We start from the raw sequence: 22,789 nt of genomic DNA on the forward strand, positions 1-22,789 counted from the left end.
ATCTTCCACTTAAGTGTTTTACACCATGTTTCAAATTGACAAAAATTAAATGCAATGGTGAGAGGGCACAAAGCAAGAAAGAATATTTGAATGAAGTGATAAATGCTGGAGAAATAGAAACATGGACAGAAAGGAGCACGTTTAAAGGTATGTCAAACTTTTCATCTCTGCTATACAGTATAAATAACATGGGAGTATGTGGCTGCACTACTTGAGAAGACACACACCAAAATATTTTGACATATTCAGTAAGCTGTTGAAGAAGACTAAAATAATAAAGAAACAGATGAGCTGTATGGAAGAAATACATCAGCATGGCAAGAGAGATGAACTAAGGTATGTAAGAAAGTGATGACCCCTTTCTTCTCTTTTGTTTCTGTGAAGAAGCAACACAACCAGTATAAATATGAGATAAGACAAGAAATTTAATTTCACAAACCAAATCCGTTGTCTCAAGTTTGACAGAGACAGCCCATCTTACTATCAACAAAAGCATAACAATGCTGGAGAAAATTTAATTTTCTTCTAAAGGACAGACCAGTGTATCTGTTGGACCAGATATATGGATCTGCACATTCACTAAAAAAACTGCAAACTCCCATTGTCTATTTTGTTTCTAAATACTCATTTATGTATTTATTGAAGCTATCGTCTTCCAGAAACTTAAATACTAGCATCATTTTTGTCAGATCCTGTTTTCCTCTCAAAGCACTAGTTTCTATAAATACATATATATATTTATGAAAAAGGAAAAGTCAAACAGAGATTCTGCACTAAAATAGCGAATGATTTACCTGATATGCTCAAAAGCTTAAAATGTCACTACTATTCTTTTAGTAATATGAAGTATCATACAGCAAGTTCTAGCTGTATTTTGTCTCTTTTTAAAAAGAAAAAAAAACAAAAACAAAACCCAACAAACCAAAACAGGTTAATGTCTTTCAGATGCCTTTAAAGGCATACATTATTATTTCTTTTAAAGACTGCGTCCTTTGATTTAAAGTGCTGTGAAGGAACTGCAGTTTAGCCTGTCAAGAAATAACATTGTTTCTTAACAATTTCCAGAAAAATGTTTATCCCAACACAAAAAGCAGACAGCTAGAACTCTTCTGCCTTCTACCAGCAAAACAGCTATATGAATATTTCTTTTCTTATAAGAAAGCAAAAGAAGTTGGACGAGAAAGCTGGCAAAACAAAAGAAGAAAATAACAACCACAGTGAAATATGAAATCTCTGCTCTGTTGACCTCAATGCAGTCCAAATTGACTTCAATGTGGTCAGAGTTTCACAGTCATCTGGTGAGGCTGAACTCTAAGTGCTTGGTGTCAGGAGTCATCACAGTCAGGGAGCTGAATTCCTTGGTACTGCAAGTTATGTGTCACTTGCCTTCCTCCTCTGTTTATATCTAACAAGCACCCTCTCTTACTTCCCTTGGACTATTTTAATCCAAGGTCATCTTTCGCCAGCGTCTTTTCATCTGACACAAATCTATAACTTTCTAATCAAGGCTCCCGACTCTTCCAGACCTCCTTTTCCAGCCAGCATTGCCTGCCTTGTAAATCAGTGATACACTCTTAGTTCCCAATCAACTTCTCTCTTCCCTGCTTTCCTTAGGTGTCTGACCTTATTGTAACCATCCATCTGTGCTAAATCTCCACCCTTGCACCACTACTGCTCACCTGTTAAATTAATCTTGTCATCCTATATCCATGCTATTTGAATTTAATAATGTGAAACATTTTATAAGTCCCGTTTGCATTAATGTAAATGGTATTAAATTGCCTAGCTAAATCACAGCAGAGATTGGATAAATAGAGCTTTTAAAATGGGGTAAATGCTGAAGGGGAGGAAAAAACCTCTTTGAGATGAAGCAAGCATATAATAGTAGTATGAAATTAAAAACAATCTTTAGGAAATTGTTTTGGGAGTAAATGTGAAAATATTGAAATCATCAGTGTAGTGCAGAGTAACAATAAAAAAAGGCAAACAAGGCAGCAGTGCATGTCAGAATCAGGAAAGAATGACTAGTTTAATGTATCAACATTACACAAGACACCCAATATACCTGAAACATCTAGGAAAATATTAACCAATGTGTTGTAGAAAGATACTGACTTATGACACCAGAAAACTGTAGAATTATTGAAATATCCAAGATACTTTGTAAGGAAAAGAGTTATTCTGATTGGAGATGTATTTGGAAGGAGAGGAGTCAGTTCAAGTTAGGTCCAGGAAATACTGCAGAGTATATTTGACTGAATTTTAAAATCATTTTCTGCTTTTCATATAAGTTTCCTATCAGCAATATTTTATGAGTAACTTCTCAATCAGTGTTTATTGCTCAACCAGTGAAATGAATCCTAATTTTGAAAGCACACACTTTACTCCTAAGTAAAACAAATTAAGTAACTATGACTAATTCCACGCCCCCAAATATGTATGCATATGTATACAGAAGTACAGGATAACAGATCAAATATTTACAATTCCCCATGCACTCTGATATTTGCACCAGCCTGAGTAAGACAAGCATCAATCTAAAGCAAATACATCATCGCTTCCTAAGACAACAAGTATGTGCGAAATGTAACATAATCTACATATCACACTCCTAGATTCTCAGCATAAAAAGAGTGGATTTTGTGCAATACACTTTATTTAACCAAAATAAAGGTAACAGCTGTTATTCACACACAAACAGCTAGATACTGTGATGTCCTCTGTTCTACTTTCTCAATATGTTGAAGGTAAGATGTGGGGAAAAGAAACATGAAATTAGTATGGTGTTCATGAAAAGTGTCATAAAAATTCTTATTAAAAAACTACTTCATGTACAATAAACATACAACTCCAATGTCTTTAAACAAAACAAAAAAAAAAATCCAGCATTTTTCAAACCATTTTTGCAGTCCTCCCATCTATAGTTTCAGTTCAATACTTTTACCACAGTAATGACATGTTTCGGTATGCATTGATAACAGTTTAATAACAAGTTAAGCATGGATGGCAACCCATCAAATGGTAAAGGAAATCTATGAGACACATACAGTATTATACAGTGAATATAAGATGGTTACAAAAAAAAAAAGTACTGAATACGCAATGACACCGATTGTTATAGCCTGAGTACATTTTCAGTATATCAGTAAAATGTACCAATTAAAAATCTATAGTAAGAGATAACAGTAAATAGAAAAATACATAATGTAACACAAAAGAATTGATTACATATTTATAGAGGGGAGGCATTGCCAAACTTATATGACCTCAAGCTGCCCCACAGCTGCATACACTGTGTGCTATTTGTTCCTGAAAATACACGTTTGTCATGGTTTAACCCCAGCCAGCAACTAAGCACCACACAGCCGCTCACTCAATCCCCCCCCACCCAGTGGGATGGGGGAGAAAATCGGGAAAAGAAACAAAACCCGTGGGTTGAGATAAGAATGGTTTAATAGAACAGAAAAGAAGAAACTAATAATGATACTGATAACACTAATAAAATGACAACAGCAATAATGAAAGGATTGGAATGTACAAACGATGCGCAGTGCAATTGCTCACCACCCGCCGACCGACACCCCGCTAGTCCCCCAGTGGCAATTCCCTGCCCCCACTCCCCCCAGTTTGTACACTAGATGTGATGTCCCATGGTATGGAATACCCCTTTGGCCAGTTTGGGTCAGCTGCCCTGGCTGTGTCCTGTGCCAACTTCTTGTGCCCCTCCAGCTTTCTCGCTGGCTAGGCATGAGAAGCTGAAGAATCCTTAACTTTAGTCTAAACACTACTGAGCAACAACTGAAAACATCGGTGTTATCAACATTCTTCTCATACTGAACTCAAAACATAGCACCGTACCAGCTACTAGGAAGACGGTTAACTCTATCCCAGCTGAAACCAGGACAATGTTGCTTGTGGTCTTCACTGATTAATGGAAATTACAGTGACAAATTCTGAATTCAGTCCTTACCTAAAGGTGACAGATAATCAATATATTTACATTCCCTAACAAGCATGGATGAGGAGGAGTATGATACTCTGAACTTCTGCGAGAATAAATAATCTTGGCTATAAATATAAGAACTATCCATCACTCCTACTTATTTTCCCTATCAACAGCCTGCCAGCATTTTTTTCCAGCTGGAACCAGGGTAATGGACATGGTGCTCTGTGTAGATTGCAGGAACAATGTGAACAGGTCTCAGGTTATAAGTTATTGCTGTAGTCCCGTATGGCACATAATCCTCCTGCAATGCCAAGCAATGAACCGCTAGATTTCACATCGCTCTTTTATGAGTCAACAGAATTAGCAAGTTTGAAACAAGCAGCTCCTAGAAGAGATGAAGGAACACTAACTCAGCAGAAATGAACTGCAATATAGCTCTCTACTTGTAGTATTTACTTGTAGTCCATTACCCAATTCTGAGTCATCTTTGCCTCAAAATTGCTGCTAAAGCTGAAATAACCAACAACAGGACCTTTCTAGCACTGCTGCAAACAGCAACCTGAATCATAAAACTTGCACAAAAAAAAATCCACTACCCCACCCAATATGACTAATGGAGCTAACGCATCTTCTGTTTATAATAAGAGACAAAAATTGAACTTGAGGGACTATTGAAGATTAGACCTCCATGCTCCAAAAAACCTTGAAACAAACATCATTCAAAGCACCAGCAAGGAAGGCAGAATCTATGATTTCAAAGTTGGATGAGCATTATCTGTAGCTCATCATTAGCACTGCTAGCAAGATTCCCTTAAGCATGAGATGCATTCACTGTGCTGCAACTCAGCCACGGCACATACATCTCCCAGTAAGCCATATGGAAGAGACAATGGAGCATGAAGATCCGTAAGCCTGAAACGGATTATGAGACTTGCCGATTACATGCACTGCACTTAAAAATGTGTTCCCACTTTTTAAAAAGACTTTCCACCCAATAATTGCTGTCACGAGACAGAAAACAAAACAAAACTTTAAAAAAATATATATACTTCTATCCAACTTTTAATACACAAAGTTGCATTAAAAATACACAATACACAAGAAAACCAAATGAAAATGGACACATGTGGCTACACCAGGAATTCCTTCCCTCACTCAATCCTGAACATCATAATTAAGCACCACTATGGTGATTCAGTGCTGAAACCCATACTTTCAAGTCATTCTTCATCCTGAATTGACAATAAAATTTTCTATTCTTTGAGACTGTAGATAAAAGATATAAGAATCGAGCACAACAAATGTCACCTCTTTATGTGTCCCAGTGGCACCTACAGTTGCTGACACTACTACTTGAACATTTTTATTTCCGTAGTTAAGGGTGTAGGGGTATCCAGCTTATCTTTGGAGAGATGGAATTCACCATTCACAACTGTAAACACTAAAAGACCAGGCTTTCTGTCCTTTCATCTGCTTCAATTTCATAGGGAAACATTCAGAAGGATTCAAAATAATACATTACTAAAAAGATGTCAAAACAGATGATTCCCATTACAATGATAAGCAAGAACATTCAGTTCCTTGTTTTCTATCACGTGGGTGACACTTCTAACCTCACTGCAGGTTGCTGGAAGAAACCAAACAATTGGACAAAACTTGCAGGTTTAAAGTGCAAAGAGAAGCAACAGCATACTTAAACTAGCTTTCCTGCTATATGAATGTTTCAGCCATCACCAGCTATCACACGACTAGATCAAATCATAAAGTGCAGATTTAATCTATATCTAAAAATGTATTTCACTACTATTTAGCAGAAAACTGCATTTTTAGTTGGTCATCATAAGAATGTCATCATCAACACGTCTGTCCCCAGCATGCTGTAAAGGGTCTGTAATTTCTTTTGTTTCCAACTTAAAATGTTCTTAACCCATCAATCTGAAACAGCATCCTGAAACTGCTACTGGCGCAGATGTGCAATGGGAATCTGAACAATAAATTTGAGAAGGAACTCATGCAAGTCACTCCAGGTCCAAAAATCAAATGTTGCCCAACAATTCTGGTAGGTCTCAGCACCCCCCTGTGACTGTGTGAGCACTGTTCAGTGATTGAGGTAGAAGGCTACTTTTAAGCTTTACAATAGATGTCTTCCTCTAATACTAGTTGTTAATCGTTAACTTCACTTGGGAAAAGGTAATGTCTGAAACTGCATCTATTAAAGCATGTGTCAGTACCCAGCGGGAATGATTTAGGCATAAGTGAACATGCACAGAGATCCTCCAAAACCATGACATATGGTATATTATCCATTTGGGAATCTTACACTTTTATACAGTCTCCCTCTAACATTTAAAATGTTCACAAGCTTGAATAAATAATCTGTTGTCAAAAACATGGAACAAGCACTAGAAACTTAAAAATTGGGCATGAGAACTGTAGGCCATTGCTATGACTAAAGCAACCATATATTCTTTATTTCTTAATTCCTTTTTGACAACTGAATTATCTTGACAAATATCTAATGAAAAAAATTCAATATATTTTCTTTGTGCAGTATGTGCATTTGCAGGCTCTCACTTCCAAAGAATGCATTAGATATAGCTACCTTTCTCAAATACTTCATCATTGTCGGTCAGAAAGAGGCAGCTCAGTTCAGGTTTAAATGGCAATTACTTCCCAAGTCCATTGCTCCTTTTAAATTTCAGAAATTTTTAATTCCAGAAATTTCTATTAAACTTTTTGGTGTTTCTATGTAAATGTTCTAAACATGAAACAGTATATTGATCTCTGCCCAGCACATCCTGTGACCAGATATAACAAAGAATAGCTACTACAAAAAGAAATGTTATACCTGTCATCTAATTCTAGGTTATAAACTGACAGCATGATGTGAAACTCTGCTAAACTGCCAATGACATTGAAGAAGTTCAAGGTAATAAAGCTGCTCTTACTGGATAGAAAACTAAATTCCAAAGCTACATTTTTCAAAAGAGGAAAGACTGGGAAACAGAAGATCTTGCATTACATGGGATATTAGGGGAAAAAACCCCAAGCAAACTCTTTTTTTTCCCCTCAGGCACTTGTATAGGCTTCTCAAACTCAGAATGCAATTTTAGGAATGATGCAGAGTACTATTTTTTAACAGAAGACAAGGGAAAGAGCTCCTCTTGCTTCCTTTCTGAATATGACCAGAAAAGGCAATTAACAGCTTCAGCTTTCTTTTGAGCTGGCAGTTTCCACACGCACAGTGATTCGGCTTTGAATATGAATAGATACTACAATTTTTTTCTCTCTTTTGGCAAGTAACTAATCAACTGCTTTTTTGGATGTCACTGAAATGTCCCTTAATTAAGTTAATTTAAAGCTTGCATAACTGACATGAGCTATTAATATGACTGTATTTGTAGAAACTGCATATGCTAATAAGTATTAGATATCTGAAGATGCGATGGACTGTCCCCTCATACTAAAAGAAGATACAGAGTGTGTCAGTGCTGCTTTGCTTATGTACCTTTGGAGAGGTCTGCACAAATATCAGGGTTTGGACAAATATAGGCTGATACAGTTAAGAGTGCAGGATTTCAAGGAAGACTGCACAATCACCTCCAAAATAAACTTGCAGCTTATTGCCTAGATTTCTTTAGAGCCATTTGGATTTGCTTGCTTATTCATCTTGGTGGCTGGGTCACGAATCACCCCAGACAGAAGTAGTAGTGAAAACTATTTTCAGAAGAAATAGCACTGAATGGTAAAGCCACTAAGGATTTCTAAAACTAAAATCCATCTTAAAAACTCACTTTTTGCCCAAGAACCATGCTTTCTTACCCATATTTCTATTTAGAAATGGGCTTAATAAATTACTGCCTGCTGACTTTTTGGCTGTAATGTCAGACTGCTAAAAAGGGCTGAGTATTTCACTTAAATGCTCTTACCAGAATCCTGTGAACTCAAATTTTACCTTCATGGATTTTTAGATTAAAATTTCCTTCTTTTTGCACCAGACGCTATCCTGACTTCTCTTTTGTTGTCTATCCCAAAATCCTATTGCTACACCACCACCATGATGAATTACAAATAGATACTCCAAGGTGAATCTCCTAATGAGTCATTGCTTCCTCAGTTTCACTGAAAAGCAGTTATCATTATGCTATAACACTTTGTCCTTGCAACACTGAATGGTTATTTTTCAGTCTGAAAATTTCAGGGATACATTTTAAATGCTTCTCCCCCCTCTCTCTATTGCTCAGTAACCTTTAAAAAAAGTAGCAAAGCCTTTAGTTTTAGAGAGTTTTCTTTTAATCAGAAGTTAAATGTTAGAAGAGTTACAAAGCACATCAAGACATTCATAGAAATCAAGAAAAAGTACATCTTTAACAGGGAGGACAGAAAGTACACTTTTCTAACTGAAGAACCCTAAGTTCATCCTATATTCAGATTGATAGTTTCTTATCAGATTGCAAGTATTTGGACGATATAAAAATCCATCTGAACTACTGCAAGTCCTTCCACCACTGTTCCCTATCACTTCTTGTTCCATATTTTTGTTTTTCTGGGCTTCACCCAGAAGTACTGAGAAGTAAAATAAAAAACAGAATATACTTAAAAAAAAAAAAAAAATCTGGATCAGGAAAGTACTGGAAATTACATGACAAAATCCTAAGTTTATAAAATTCTCAGTCTAATTTCCAGAGCAGAAAGTGATCTCTTTCCCTCAAGCCTGCCTCCCGCACTAAAAGTTCATTCTTCTTGTTACTCAGTGCACCATATCAGGGTCAGCTTTCTGGTTTTCACATAGTAGAGTAATATCTTCTTCAATCTCTAGGCAACTATTCCTGACCACTTAAATCCTGGAGGTATTTCTAGGCGTGAGGTTTGTAGGTAGAATGCAAACTTGACAATGAGTTAGCTCGAAAGAAGCTATCTTTATAGCCAGAATCAGTAATGTGGCACATATTGTAACCAAATGCACCACAGGTGCAACTCTGTACTGGAGCTTCCCATGGTACCTTTGCTCATTTACCCATCATTAGGTTCAAAGAATCTTGTTAGACTATACTTTTTCTATTTTTTTTTTTGTTTGTTTAAATAAGTCATATGAAGAGTCATGTCCCTTCCTACACCAGAGTGCAATCTAAGACCACTGATATTCTCTCAAACTTTTGACTACCAGTAGTAGGAGAAAGAGGAGTTTGGTCCAGGCTTTCATTATAAAAAAAGATGGATTTGGTCTCTGCCTACAAGACAACTGGGGCAAGATCAGGACATAGAGATACACACTTCGGTATTTTATTTAATGTACATACAGTAAGAACAGGTGATTTTCACATGACAACCTTCATGGCCCCTTGAAGTATTTGTTGTACATTACTGACTGCACCCACAAATACTGGCACACAGTAGGTATTTGCTCAAGGTTGGGAATAGTGGAATAAGTGGCATGGAAGTGGCAGAGGAGGAAGAAATGTGGCAGAGGAGGAAGAAATGTGGCAGATTGACGTGCTGCAACATTTTCATCTGTGCAATTTTCCCCTTCGAAGTCAGAGACAGAAGGCAAAGCATAAAAGAACACGCACAGATATAACACTAGTGCAAGTCTGATATTCTACAGGCCTACAAAACTAGACATAAGGACAGTAAACACCTGCAGACTTTGGCAACTTTACAGATTATACAGTCTGGAAGGTTTTGTGTATGTGTGTGCGCGCGCACGCATGTGCATTTGTAACTAGCTTCAATCATATACAACATCCTTTAACACTATGTAAGTTTGTATCACTGAAACAAGGTAACTGCCTTTATATACAATTGGTCCCAAAAAGAATATAAAGATTTCTTTAATAATAATTAAAATAGCTTATTTTAACATACAGTGCAGAATATAGTCCCAAACTTTTTCCTACCAGAAAATATTACTCAAGGTCCTATATATAAATCTTTGGCATGAAGGATGGTGTAATTTAAAGAAGAATGCTCAGAAGGTTAAAAGACCTTCTCTCTGCCATTTAGTCTAAAGAGGAGTGCATCAAGATCCCTTTATACTGTAAAGTGCAAGGTCTCTCTTGGAACAGATCCTATAGAAAATAAATCACAGTAGTTTTCTTAAACTCTCCATCACTTGAAAAACAAAATCACCTTTATATTCTCTGCAAAGCTTAAACATTCCGTTTGCCTGAAAGCAATGTGTACTCTCATGTCTTTTTTACACACAGTAATTTTATTAAGGGGACTTTATTTTCAAAGGAAATTGAACAAAGCAATTTAAAGGCTCTCAGAGGAATAATGAGCAGTACTGAATTTTGGTGGATGAAGGAGTTATTTCCTATTTATTTTTCTATTACACGTTCAAATCAGAAGTATGCCTATAAATGATCAAGTAGGAAAGAATCACATCATCTCCAACATAAAATGATAAAAATAACTGGCACACGGAACCACAGATTTGCTAATAAGTATTTTGATAAAGCAATCAAAGTAGAGTTGAAACTGCATGATTAAAGAAAAATTGTGTTTAAGAAATGAGAGAAAACACTGGTATGTTTGAAACAAAACTAATGACTATGTAGATGATGTTTATTTTTTTATCCCACCTTTAAACATTTAAAAAAACCCAACAAACAAAACATGAGAAATAGATTATCTCAAAGCAGCTTGCCACAGAGAACACATTTGGGGTAAAAAGCAAAAACTGAAAAACCAGAACTGTTCCTTAGCAGTGGTTTCTGCAATTGTAAATTAAGCAGAAGTGACTTAAAACAGGAATGATATCCATGCTTCCCCTAGAGAATTTGAGAAATGCAAGGAGTGGGGTGCAAAAAAAACAAGATAATGGAACAAAGTACTACTTTGTGAATGTAATGAAGTAATACATCAAAGGAGAACTGTGGAAATCCTGAAAAACATCACTAACGATATTCAAAAAAGAATCACATGTTCCCTTTGTATTAAGGTGAGGGAAAGAAAACCAAACAATGCCATTTCAGAAGAAATCAAACAAACCTAAGCTCAAAGAAAAATCTGCATTTGGCACACAAGAGAAAGAATCAAACAAGAAAACATATTCTAGATTTTCAAGGGAAAAAATAAGGGATAGAAAAAGAGAAATATTAGTGACAGCCAAAGGAGCTAAAGAGAATGAAAAGATTTTATTAAGTGTCAAGAGAAAAGCAGAATTGGGAAACTAACAAATTCTTGCTAAGGGCCAGACTCACTGACTTCAGAGGTATCGCACATGGATCAGAAAAGATGGCACTGGCAGATTAACGCCCTCAGAAAAATACATAAAGGTGTGCAAATGAGCAGATCAAAGATCAGTAAAGTTGATCTATTTCATTAAATCTGTTTTTAGATAAAAGTAGGCAGAAAAATTATTTAATGCATTAGGCAGTGAAGAAGTTATTATCTAAACCAACAATAACAGCAGCAAAACCTCCCATACTGCATATATTTGTTAGAGCAGTTGCTAAGGGAATACTTAGAAATATTGAACATACAGGACTTGGATGACATGAAAAAAAAGCAAATTTAAGTACGGCAATAATTCCACCATCTATTCTATATAAAACAAAAGCTAAGAAAAGTTTGAGAAGCTTCCAAGAATAAAGACTAGCAAATGGATTATTAACTACAACCAGCAGGTGATGATCTCATCATTCTTTGAATCTCATTTGATCTTCCTTAAAAAGAGACCAAATAGCTAGAAAAATCAAGCATCTAGAGTGAAGCGAGAGAGGCCACAGCACTTCGTTCATGTTTCTACTAGAAGCCCTTCCATATACATTTCATTTTTCCTTTTTAACAGAAATACAAAAAAAGGAATAGAATGGAAGAAGTATTCTTTGTGATACATTCAGGTAACTTTCAAAGACTTTAAACGTGGTCTCAGGGTAATTTTAATTCTGAAGCAAATAACTAGGTGCTTCTACGAAATCTGCCACTTATTACTACTTCAATCTTACAATTTCAGAAAATAGCACAAACAAGAAGTTAGTGAAAATCATCAACAATATACTAAATTAAAAAGTATTTTGAGTAACAGTGAAAAGATAAAAATGCAAGTGAAACTATGAAAAAGAATTAATAGATAATTAACCTTTGGACTCTGACCCAAATATCATTTAAATCAACAGGAATATTTCTGCTGGTTTCAGTGGACTTCATATGCATCCCAAAATGTGATTTCCTAACCTCTAAGGCAAAGGAAAAAAATAGGAAGAAATAAATATTCCATGGGAGGAAGGAGTATGGAAGAAAACAATAATGCTGATATGTTTAACTGTAATAACAGACAGAGTTAATCTGCTTGACAAGGACTATAGATGGTAACAAATTTTCCTAGATGCAATTTGATTTCTATATACAGAAACAAAATTTGTGACAATTGTGTTTCTGGTACAAGTACCTCAGTTTGTTTTAATTTGTAGTTCATTAATTATTTTTAAAAATGAGAACTTCTTTCATCTTCAGTTGAAAATAATATTGATTTTTTTATATGGACAGTGAAAGAAATATTTAGATGAGAAAATACAGTTTTAAACCCTTGGGACTCATCAGAAACCCACTGAAAACTTCTTATAAAGTCTCTCTCAGACTTCAGCAAATTTTCAATGACTTCTTAATCAGATTGTAGGTAATTTTCTCCCGAGTAGACCAGGGCACCATTTCAAGTTTCAATAGATATGCGTGTTCAGCTGGTTTTCTGAAATGGTCCATCAGAGTGGAAGGAACTGTGAAGGTTGTATGTGATTTCAGGTTCCACTTAAGGAAAAGAAACACCTAAAGTAAACTTCCGAATTTTTGTTTCCCAGTATAACAGCATATTATCTCTTTATTTCTATATTCAGTTACTCCAGAAAATTTTGCTAAGCTATTACAAACACGGCAACTTTCAGTGTTTAATTGTTCTACATTGAGAATTAGTGGAGAAGCAACTGTGCTTCTGGAGGTTGAAATAAAAGAAAGCTGTGAGAAACCATGCTGATACAGTCACATAGCTATGCTCAGTGCATGCTATAGCAATTATCTTGTAAAAGGCTGGGGGAGGGGAAATAAACACCAGCTTCTCAGTACATCTCGTTCTTTTTTTAAGTCACTTATTGTTGACCATCTACAGCTTGAGCCTGTTTAGAGTTTCAACACAAGCCGTATGCTTATTTGTAGCAAGCTAATGAGTATAGCTCCCATTAACCAGGTCTTTAATTTCAGTATTATTTCTGTAGAACAAATATAACTTTCATAAGAAAAAAAATGTATATAAGGAAGGAAGCTTAATGTTCTTTCATATTCCTTTCTCTCTGTGCCAGAGTGACCAGAGAAGGTAATTAATGGTAGAGCATGATCAGGTAATTGCAATCAGTTCAGAGTGCTTTAGGTAGTTACTGCCCTCGTCAGCTGATTGTGTGCAGACCTGTCATCCGTTGCAATGCAAAAATGAAATGATTTAGCATATACTTCTTGCAAGGATTGACTGTTGAGTCCATCCTCTGTAGGCACAAGCTAAAGATTCAAAATATCTCCTGTTTTCTAGTCTTTAAGCACAATACACTCCATATGAAGACATAAACACAGCATTAAAATGCAAGCTAAAATATTAGTACTAAAACCGTATCCTATAATCATTATTTATTCCCATGAAAGTTGCGGCAGTCACAAAGTCCAAACCACTTAACTAAGCCACGTAGAACAAGTACTGTGTTTCTGCCAAGAATATCGGCACCTCTGATTTTTTAACCTCTGCTGGCAAAAACAACAGTTGCAGAAGAATCAAAGACTTGCCTGCTAAACGATGACTTTCCATTAGTGTGAATGAAAAGTTTCCTTAGCTTTTTTCTTCTCCAGAAACATCTACTTCAGCTTAATAATACAGTAGGACAGTTACAGAAAACACATTCATAATTACGTGGTTATCAGGTATTTGATTAGTCACCCTCCTCTGAACAGTCCTACTAAGCAAGCCATGTTACTGTTATAAAACTCTTGCTTGATTACATACTGCATTTTATATTTGAGAAGTTAAACATTGAGTTACTCACTGAACTGGCTCTTTAAATAATGCTTTAAGAGGATGACCCAATAGAGAGAGGAGGAGTAAAGCATTAAGAGATACATCAATATTGAAAGAAGAGAGAAGTATTATGTGAATTGAAAAGCTTTTGTTCAGGAAGTAATTAGTCGTCTTTTTTCCCTCTCATGTAGCTGGAGAAAAAATTGTCCAAAAAAAGTTGTAGGCTGATGTGTTCCCAGCATCGGGGAAGTCCAGGCTAGAGGGGCACAGCAGGGTCTGGTGCAGGAATTCCAGACCTCTGTCAAAACCTGACTCAGTTCTGTTGCAGGATAAATAGCAAACCTCTGCTTCCCTTTCCTATATTCATTTCTGAGTAGAACTCAAGAATTATTAATAGTGATATCTTAATATAAAAAAATGACACTTCTCCAAAGCACATATGACAACCTTAAAAATCATACAAGTCTCTCCCTGCTGAGAAAAGCAGCTTTTGAACAGCCATCGCAAAGATTTTTACAATGATCATTGTCCCATGCAGGCAGGGACTCAACTTTAAAATCTGTGTTAATATTTGAGCTGAAGTAATATTAAGATTAATTCTGGTGTATTAAATATGTATGAATAAAACAACAAGGAAGTCAAGTTAAAAAAAAAATACATGCATATCACTGGGTCTGACTCTCACCTCATTTAACATTATTTTATATCACTTATTGCAATCAATTTATTTTTTGTTTACTCCAGAGAATCCTGTGCCCCATTATGTTGCATACCAGCCACTCTAAATCTGATGGACAAGATTCATATTTTGCTGAGAGGTTTTATTTGTAACTCTTATTTTTGTTTTACTGCTCCAAAAGGTATTTCCAATGGTTGGTATCCATGTTACTAGACAATGCTATCGTTTTCAACATTACTTTATTTAGCCTATAATTTATACGAGCCTACCTACCATTTTGTTTCTAGGACAAGCTTTCAAGTAAGCTAGGTGTGGTAACATCCTTCAATGTCGTGTGCTCTCAGGTGCTTTAATGCAATTATATAGTACATCAGGTCTATTTGAAAGATGAAATAGGGGGTTTTGCTTATAGATTATTCAAAAAATAAAATGTAAAATTCTTGTGATTTTTCCCTAGAGGAAAATAATTACAAATATATTCAATTCTATAAAAATTAACATTTATTAGAGATGCAATTTTTTTGTTTGGTTTGGTTTTTTGTTTGGTTGGTTTTTTGTTTGTTTGGTTGGTTTGGTTTTCTGAGTAGGAAGGTTGAAAGGAGTTGAGTTCTTTGTTGAGTACTGGTTAAGAATTTCCAAGCAACGCTAAGAAATTTAGCTCCGCATTTTCCAGCAAAAGTAAAGGAAAATGCTATTTACTTGCTCTGTATTAAAAATGTCTTCCATTGTTACTAATTTATAATGCGGTATATCCAAAGCTCCCATTCGTGTCTGGAGCTCACCATGAATAGTGCTGAACACAGAGTGCCCATCCCAGAGTGTTATACGCTACAGACATTATACATGGATTAAGACTCAAAGTCTAATTTCAGTCTCTTCTTCAGCCAAAGATTTTGTACGCAAGCTTGGTAAACTTGTTCATCTTTTTGTCTCTCAAGTTCTTTCACCTGTGTGGTCATCTCAGTCTAAGTTATTCATGACAGAAACTTACAGACATGCCTGATATGGTAGGATTTCCTACCATTTCAATCCCATTTCTCTCTCCATCAGTTCCAGACCTTATGGCCCCAATTACTGCTTTTGTCTTTGCAGCTTCACTGTGGAATCAGGTAGAATTGGGAGAACAGAAAGGGGAAATTATTCAGTGCAAGGATGGTAGAAAACAACGAAAAACATGTAATGGCCCTCAAAGTTAGTGTCCTGCTGTGACAGGTCATCCCCTGACTACTGTAAACCTCATTTCTCCTCCTGTAAAGGTAACAGTGGTGAGGAAGACAAGAGTTCATACCGTAACTTCTCTTGGACTCTACACCCCCCTCCCCCTTTTTTTGATGAGTCTATCTTAAATTTTAAAAAATACTTCTTTTTAATCTTTTTTAATAGCATACTGAATGAGGTACTTGTATTCAAAGCCCACTAATTGAAAGGGTGCTAACTATAAAGTAAAAGCACAAACAAGGCATCAACCAGCATTGATATTAAAAAGATGATAAAAAGGTTCTATTAAAGAAAATTGTGTACAAATATATTCCATAAAATTCCATATGAACAATACAAACCCATAATCAACTTATACACTTTCCTTTTCCTCTTACTCATGCCCACACACACAAGCGTTTCCTCCCTCTCCTACATGACTAAAAAAGACTAGAAAGTTGTGGCAGGAAAATTCATGATTAAGCCAATTAAGCCTCACAATGAGACTAGTCCTTCAAATGTCATTTTAAGTCGTACTTCGGCTCTGCTGGGATTCTTATCTAAATTAGGACTGCACAATCGGATCTGAAAAGGAGCCAGCTCAGCCTGCTCTGCTGTCTAGAATACGACACTGGAGCGTATTGATTGATAAGTAGTATGCTGGGAGATACAGTGAAAAGAAAGCACTCCAGCAAACACATTATTGTTCCACTTCCTTACAATTACCACCTTATTAAAGAATTCTGCATTATTTCTGCTAACTAGGTTTTCAGTTGTTAATGGATACGTATCAGAAATTAAAGATGATTGATGACAGATTCTGACTGATTGCCCCAGTCAAAAAAACCAAACATCTGCAGGTGCCAACTCCCTGGAAATGAACCTGTGTGACCTAACAAAGTTTAGCGAGGCTTGATCCAGCTCTTTGCACCTCCTACCTCCCCGACTAGCTGATGAAGCCCACAGAACAGAAGAGCTTTAAGAATCTCTTTCCTTCCTCTCACCCACAAGAAAATAATGACCCCCAAATGGCCTAATGATCAAAGTTTATGGTATACTGACAGTTCACAACTACACTAACAGCCAACGTATGAGGTAAATACTTTAGAAAAGAAACTTAGCACTTAGTAAAATTTGGCTTTGAAACTTGTATCCTACTAACATGCAAGGTTTGGACCCCTGTTATACTGTACCAACCAGTCCATTGTACCAAACCAGCTGCACACAAAGCTATAAAACTGAAGTTATAAGATCTCAAGACAACATACTGAAGTCTCTTTTCAGTGACGCTCAAGACATTTTTCTCCTCATTTGAATACCTCAGTATTTTCTCATCAAGCTTTCATAAGATGAGAAACCATTATCTGTTCACATATAGTAAATGGTAAATTAACATTCCCATAAGACTTTCAAATTTAAATGAATTATCCTTGACTTCTTTAGTTAAAGTATTCATTAACTGCCATTTTACCAACTAGAAATTAGAAGCAATTATGTATATGCAAATAGTCATAGAGTAGGGACATTTCTCCATTTAAAACAGAGAGAAATTTTTTACTGTCGGCATGAAACAATGCAACCTGCTACAGTACTACAGTAATGTTGCTGGCACCATTAGCAATTATGGCAGCTATTGCAATTCTTTCAGCACATTATCTCCTATCAATAAAGTTATAGTATACCACAGGACAACTTAGAAATTTAAACTTCTTATACTAGATATCACTACGTAAAGCTAGGAGTCAGCTTTGAGAAGTACGTAATCACCTGTCTATTTTTACAAGCAGAGCCACTGATGTTAATGGGGTAACTCCTGTGGTTAGCTAGGCATGGTTTTAACTGCTTTGTCAAATTGGCATGCTATCCCAGTGTGCATCTGAAGAAAGCTTACAATATGCAAGCAATACTGTACATGTGCATATCTGTAGTCAAGAAGAAGGGAAATAATTTGTAGCTAATAAATGCAGTGAATGAATGAAACCATTTCTGCACACCACGCATCTATACACCTATTCCCTTTCTGAGGGTGTATTCATTACATGAGTTTAGCATGCTCTGATGTCAGCAAAGCGGCGAGGCAGGCTCGCCCGAACCACTTGCCTCCCCCACCACTTTCTCAAAGCTGGACCCCCCGCCATGCTCCCGACCAACAGGTCTTCACATCTAACATGCTGCCTTTTTTCAGAACACAATGCTTGCACCGCATATCCAGATTTCTTCCTTATTCCCCATTCCTGTACTCACTCTTTTCCTTTTCACTGCTCCCCATGTCCCAGTACAGCCTTCCTGTTCCTGCACTCCCATCGCACTAGGTCCCCCGTCACCATTCAAACAGCAAAGTAGGAATTGTATAGAGAAAAGACAGCTGCCACACAGCTGTATAAACCCTTTTTCCATATGGAGGGGCAGGCAAATTCAGGCCAAAGTGGGCACCGCTTCAGGTGTGCTTAGTAAGAGGAACTCCAAATGACACTGTGGGGGCTGCGCCAGCCCCACCGACACCAGTATTAGCTACAAAAACCCCAAGTCTATTACATATGCAAATCCAGCATCTGAAGATCCAGATCAGTTACTTGAATCTTTCACCTCCAGTTTTACACATTCACAGTGACTGGTGACCCCCAGTTACTAGGTACTGACAGACCCAAAAGCTGAGCCAGCATTGTCTTGCGTGAAGCAGGCTGCTTTACACATTTCTTGGATCCAATTTAGAACTAGTTTTAACATTCATCACAATTATTTTACTGTCAAATACTCTACAATCTACAGATGTAACACACACAAAACCCCAGGGTCCAAGGCTGTGAAGCAAAGGGAATTACAATTGCTAAATTGCTTCATATTTCTTCTTAAACAGTTGGAGAGGAACAGTGTTACCATCGGGGTTTTGTTCACTTCAACTAGTCTGTAGTGGCATTTAACCAAGCCTCACGTTTCCATTTTAATAATTAATAAAATACATAGGATACTAAGTGCATCACTATAAAGATGCTGATTATATTACAGTGAAATACTAAGATTCTAGCCTACTATATTAATCAATATGGTTGCCTCGGTTGCAAAAAGATAATTAAATTTTCGTTGCAATTCACTAAGAGTAAGATTAGCTATAAATATTTCTAACAAAGAGGATAAAAGGAGATTGTTAATATTTTATTTATCATGCATAACACTTTTAAAACACCTTCCAAAAAAACCAAGAAAGAAAACAGAATGCAAGATTTTTCTGGAGCTTGATCTTGATTTTTTAAGGACTAATAAAAAAGTTATGAAGATAAAATTCTGTACCTGGATACTCAGTTTTTACTTCATGCTCACAGAAAGAATTTTTGCTTGTCACTGGAAATAACCTTCAATATTTCAGACTGAAAAGAAAAATTTGACACCTTTCAATATTAAGGCCTGTTTAGGGCAGATGAGTAGGCCTCATAAGGGTAGTCCTAAGAGCTGGAAACAGAACTTATACATCGACCAGTTTCTTTTTCCCATTTGCTTAATGAAATACAAGGCCTGAAAGATTAGGGGGTTTTTTTTCCACTTTTTTTAACATAAGGTAGTGGATTTGCACTACACTAGTTGCCTTGGAAGATCACAGATGTAGCTGGGGAGCACCCAAGTTGCCAGCAAATTCCAGTGCCACTGTCAGACACACACAGGTTCTCTTAAAGAAAACAGAAAGAGACTCCAAAGTCAGGCTGGACACTGTGTGTGCACTGGGTCTTCAAATATCCAGCTACATAGGCCAAATTCCCAGTTTGATTGCCCTGAAACATTGGTTCATAGCGATGGGAAAGTCATTGCTTAAAGCCTGTTCTTCCAAACTCAACGTAGATGTTGCTACCTGCTGCTCTTACCGTAGCTGTAACTGACAGCGATATTATGAGGAGCAAGAAAAGAAAACACAATATGATGAGGGAGACATGCCCGTGTTCTAAGATCAAATTCTACACTTAGGTAACTTGGCTGGTTTCAATGGGTATGTGTAGCACTAAGGGCTTAATTTCATATTTTTCTGATATAATCATCTTGGGTTTGAGTCTATAAGTTAGAGAAAAGACAGTATGGCAAAGGATCAATTTAAAGTAATGTTCCCATTAACACAGTTTTGATACAAAGCAGTAGGGAAAGCACTCTCAAAGCAGCAAGAGCAACTTCTGCCACAGCACTACCTGTAACTGGAATGATACACACCCATCAAAATCTCACACTTGACTCTGAAATTTTCTTCTCACTGGGAACAATTGGGGGTAACTACTGATTATACCTCCTACTTCATTACATCAAAACGATACCAGTAGAACTGAGATTTTAAATCAATTGCACTAAGGGTCCCTTTGGCCTGTGACAGAAATGCACATCAGGTGTTATGCATGTGGATTCTGAAACAAATACACCAATCTATTCCTCAGCAAACAGATCAAAATAGCTCTAGATAATGTTTTAACCGGCTTTCAAATCATAAAAGAAAAAAGAACCTTACCCTGGAGTTCAGATGGTTAAAAAAAAAAAAAAAAAAAAAAAGGAAGAAAAGCAAACTATAGCTGTATACATCTGGGATACACCATCCCTAGTAGGACCAGGAACAGATGTTTGAAGTTCGCAACAGCAACTGCTATTCACGTACCAGTGCCTGGTGCAATCATGCCTGGCTTGCTAATGTACTTTATGTGCTTCAGTGTTGTATATGCTAAATAAAGCAATACAGAAGGAACAAAACAACAAAAGACAGGAGGAAGAAAAAGGGAAAAAAAAAAAAAAAAAGAACAGAGACACTGCTATTTCTTTTCCCACCGGGGTTTAATTTCATAATAACCTTTCTGCCTTCAAACTGCAGTGGAGCAGGAGGAGCTTCGCTGTGGGTAGCTGCCCCTGGAGAAGGCCCCAGCTCTGCCCTGGGCACCACCACTGAGCTCGGTGCAGCCAAGGCACTTCTGCTGCCAGCACCTACCATGGTGTGGACCATGAGCCATAGCTCGGGGGAAGACATTCTCATATAGGGGATCCTGATGTCCATGTGAACAGTCCTCCCTTCTAGTCACTGGGCCATGGCACTAGAGTGCCTTGCATCTTAAGACCCAAACTTTTTACATTAAGTACTGCCAGTGCATCTAATTAAGTGCATCTCTCAGTTCCTGCAGGATATGGGCATAAGCAGCTTTCATTTCCTTTATAGCTGTAAATGTTTCTCAAGAAAAAAATAAGTAAGATCAGAGCTACATAAAACTGTTTAAAAGACACTAAGAAGGAACGGCCGCAAAAAGACCTAAAAAGATCTATTACACTTCAGGAATCTTTGCTAAGGTACATTTAAATTCTTCACATTGAGGTGTTATGCAAAATATCTTCCTTCAGATACAAACATTTGGATACCTGATAAGTGTCTGTTTGGAACAAAAGGAATGAAAGAGAAAAAAATTGACACAATTATCAGCTGGGAAGCCCTAGGAAGCAAATTTCAGTACATTATTGTACAGGCGAAAGTACATTACACAGACTGAAAAGTTCATCATTGCTTTTTAAAAATCAGATTGCAAACATTTCACTGAATTTTATTTTCTGTGCTGACTGCATGCTGTTGCAAAATCCTCTGCATTATACTTTTTGAGGTGCTAGTGGACACCAGCAATAAAAAAACATCTCTACCTATAGCAATTTTACCTTAGCAACGTGGAAGCTAGCCAGTTTATTTCAAGATAATTTTCATAAAATGGGGCAAACGAAAACCATGGAAAACACAAGGAAAAAAAAAATACATTTCAGTGGGCAGAAAATCTAACTAAAATAAGCAGCTCAATCTTAATAAACAATTCAAAAGTATTTGGTCGGTTTTCAAGAATTTTAGCAGATAGAGACTTTAAAAGTCACGTATGAATCCAAGCATGCCTTCCAACCCAACGATGCAATTTTTTTTTTACTGATACACCAAAAAACTCTATTTTCCTTCAGATGTTCATCTATTTGCATTTTACTTCTGCATGCCTTATTAATGCCACTGTTAAACTGACACAGCTGATTCCTTTGAGATTTATGTTGATTGCTTTTAGAGCAAGAAGAGAAAAAAAAAGTATTTTTAAAAGGAAAAAAAAAGGGGGGGGGCAATTTAAGAGCAATAGCTGTCAACATTATTGAAATGACTGAAACTATGTTGAGCCCATTTTCACCTGTTCAGGTTGCCAAGTACTAAAGATTCTCTGCACAAAACTACACAAGTCTGAATTCTGAAAGAAAACTTACAGTAAGTTTCTTCTGAGTTGCTGCTCAGTTAAATTCTTGAGTAGATTTCAAATACATAACATAGAACAGAATAACATTTTTAACATTAAATCTGAAAATTTACAGAAGAGAATGGCTACTGCACATCTGCCTTTTGGCAGGGATATAAAAAAACTACAAGATTTTTGTTCTTTCATTATTATTATTATTTCACTGTCTTGCATACAGTCAACAAGGTCCTGACTCCTTAAGTGCTATTGAATTTTTAAGTAGACAAATGCCCTAATTCTCAAAGCAACCCATTATTCAGAACCAGTGAGTTTAATAAGAATGAAGTGCCCTAGAGTACTTGCCAATATGCTTACCAAAGAAATTAAAAAATTTAAAATATTGTTTAAAAATTTCTCCAGTAGTTCACTGAAAACCTTTTTCCATTTCTTCCCTACCCTCCTTCCCCATAAAATTATTATATCACAATGAAACTTTAAGGAGTGATATCCATTCATTTCTTTTGGTCTTGTTAGATCCTAGCTGTAGACAAGAATAAGGATTATTGCTTCTCTTGAATATGCATTTCCACTAATACTGTTGCCTGACTTGTTATATCTCAAGAGCTAGAATATTTGAATTTATGATCATATTAATTATGTCTAGGGTATTAGTCCCAAAGTTCTTCAGTTCTAGGATAATTCTAAATTGTGCTAACTCTCCCATTTGAGTAATTCCTGTAGAGAGCATTATCTCTTAATTCTAGCCT

The 22,789-nt window shown here is 36.5% G+C and overlaps 1 long non-coding RNA gene across 1 annotated transcript in view; it reads right to left on the reverse strand.

Annotated features, from left to right (window-relative positions):
• The window catches only part of LOC115343236, a 79,615-nt gene extending 63,383 nt beyond the window's left edge, over window positions 1–16,232 (reverse strand). The window contains exons 1-2 of the long non-coding RNA XR_003924057.1: window positions 16,201–16,232; window positions 13,044–13,152 (exon numbers count right to left, since the gene is read on the reverse strand). This is a non-coding gene — a long non-coding RNA (uncharacterized LOC115343236). The remainder of the gene's footprint in view (window positions 1–13,043; window positions 13,153–16,200) is intronic.
• Between the last annotated feature and the right edge of the window lie 6,557 nt (window positions 16,233–22,789).

This window comes from Aquila chrysaetos, chromosome 6 (assembly GCF_900496995.4).
Source record: "Aquila chrysaetos chrysaetos chromosome 6, bAquChr1.4, whole genome shotgun sequence".
Classification (NCBI taxonomy): domain Eukaryota; kingdom Metazoa; phylum Chordata; class Aves; order Accipitriformes; family Accipitridae; genus Aquila; species Aquila chrysaetos.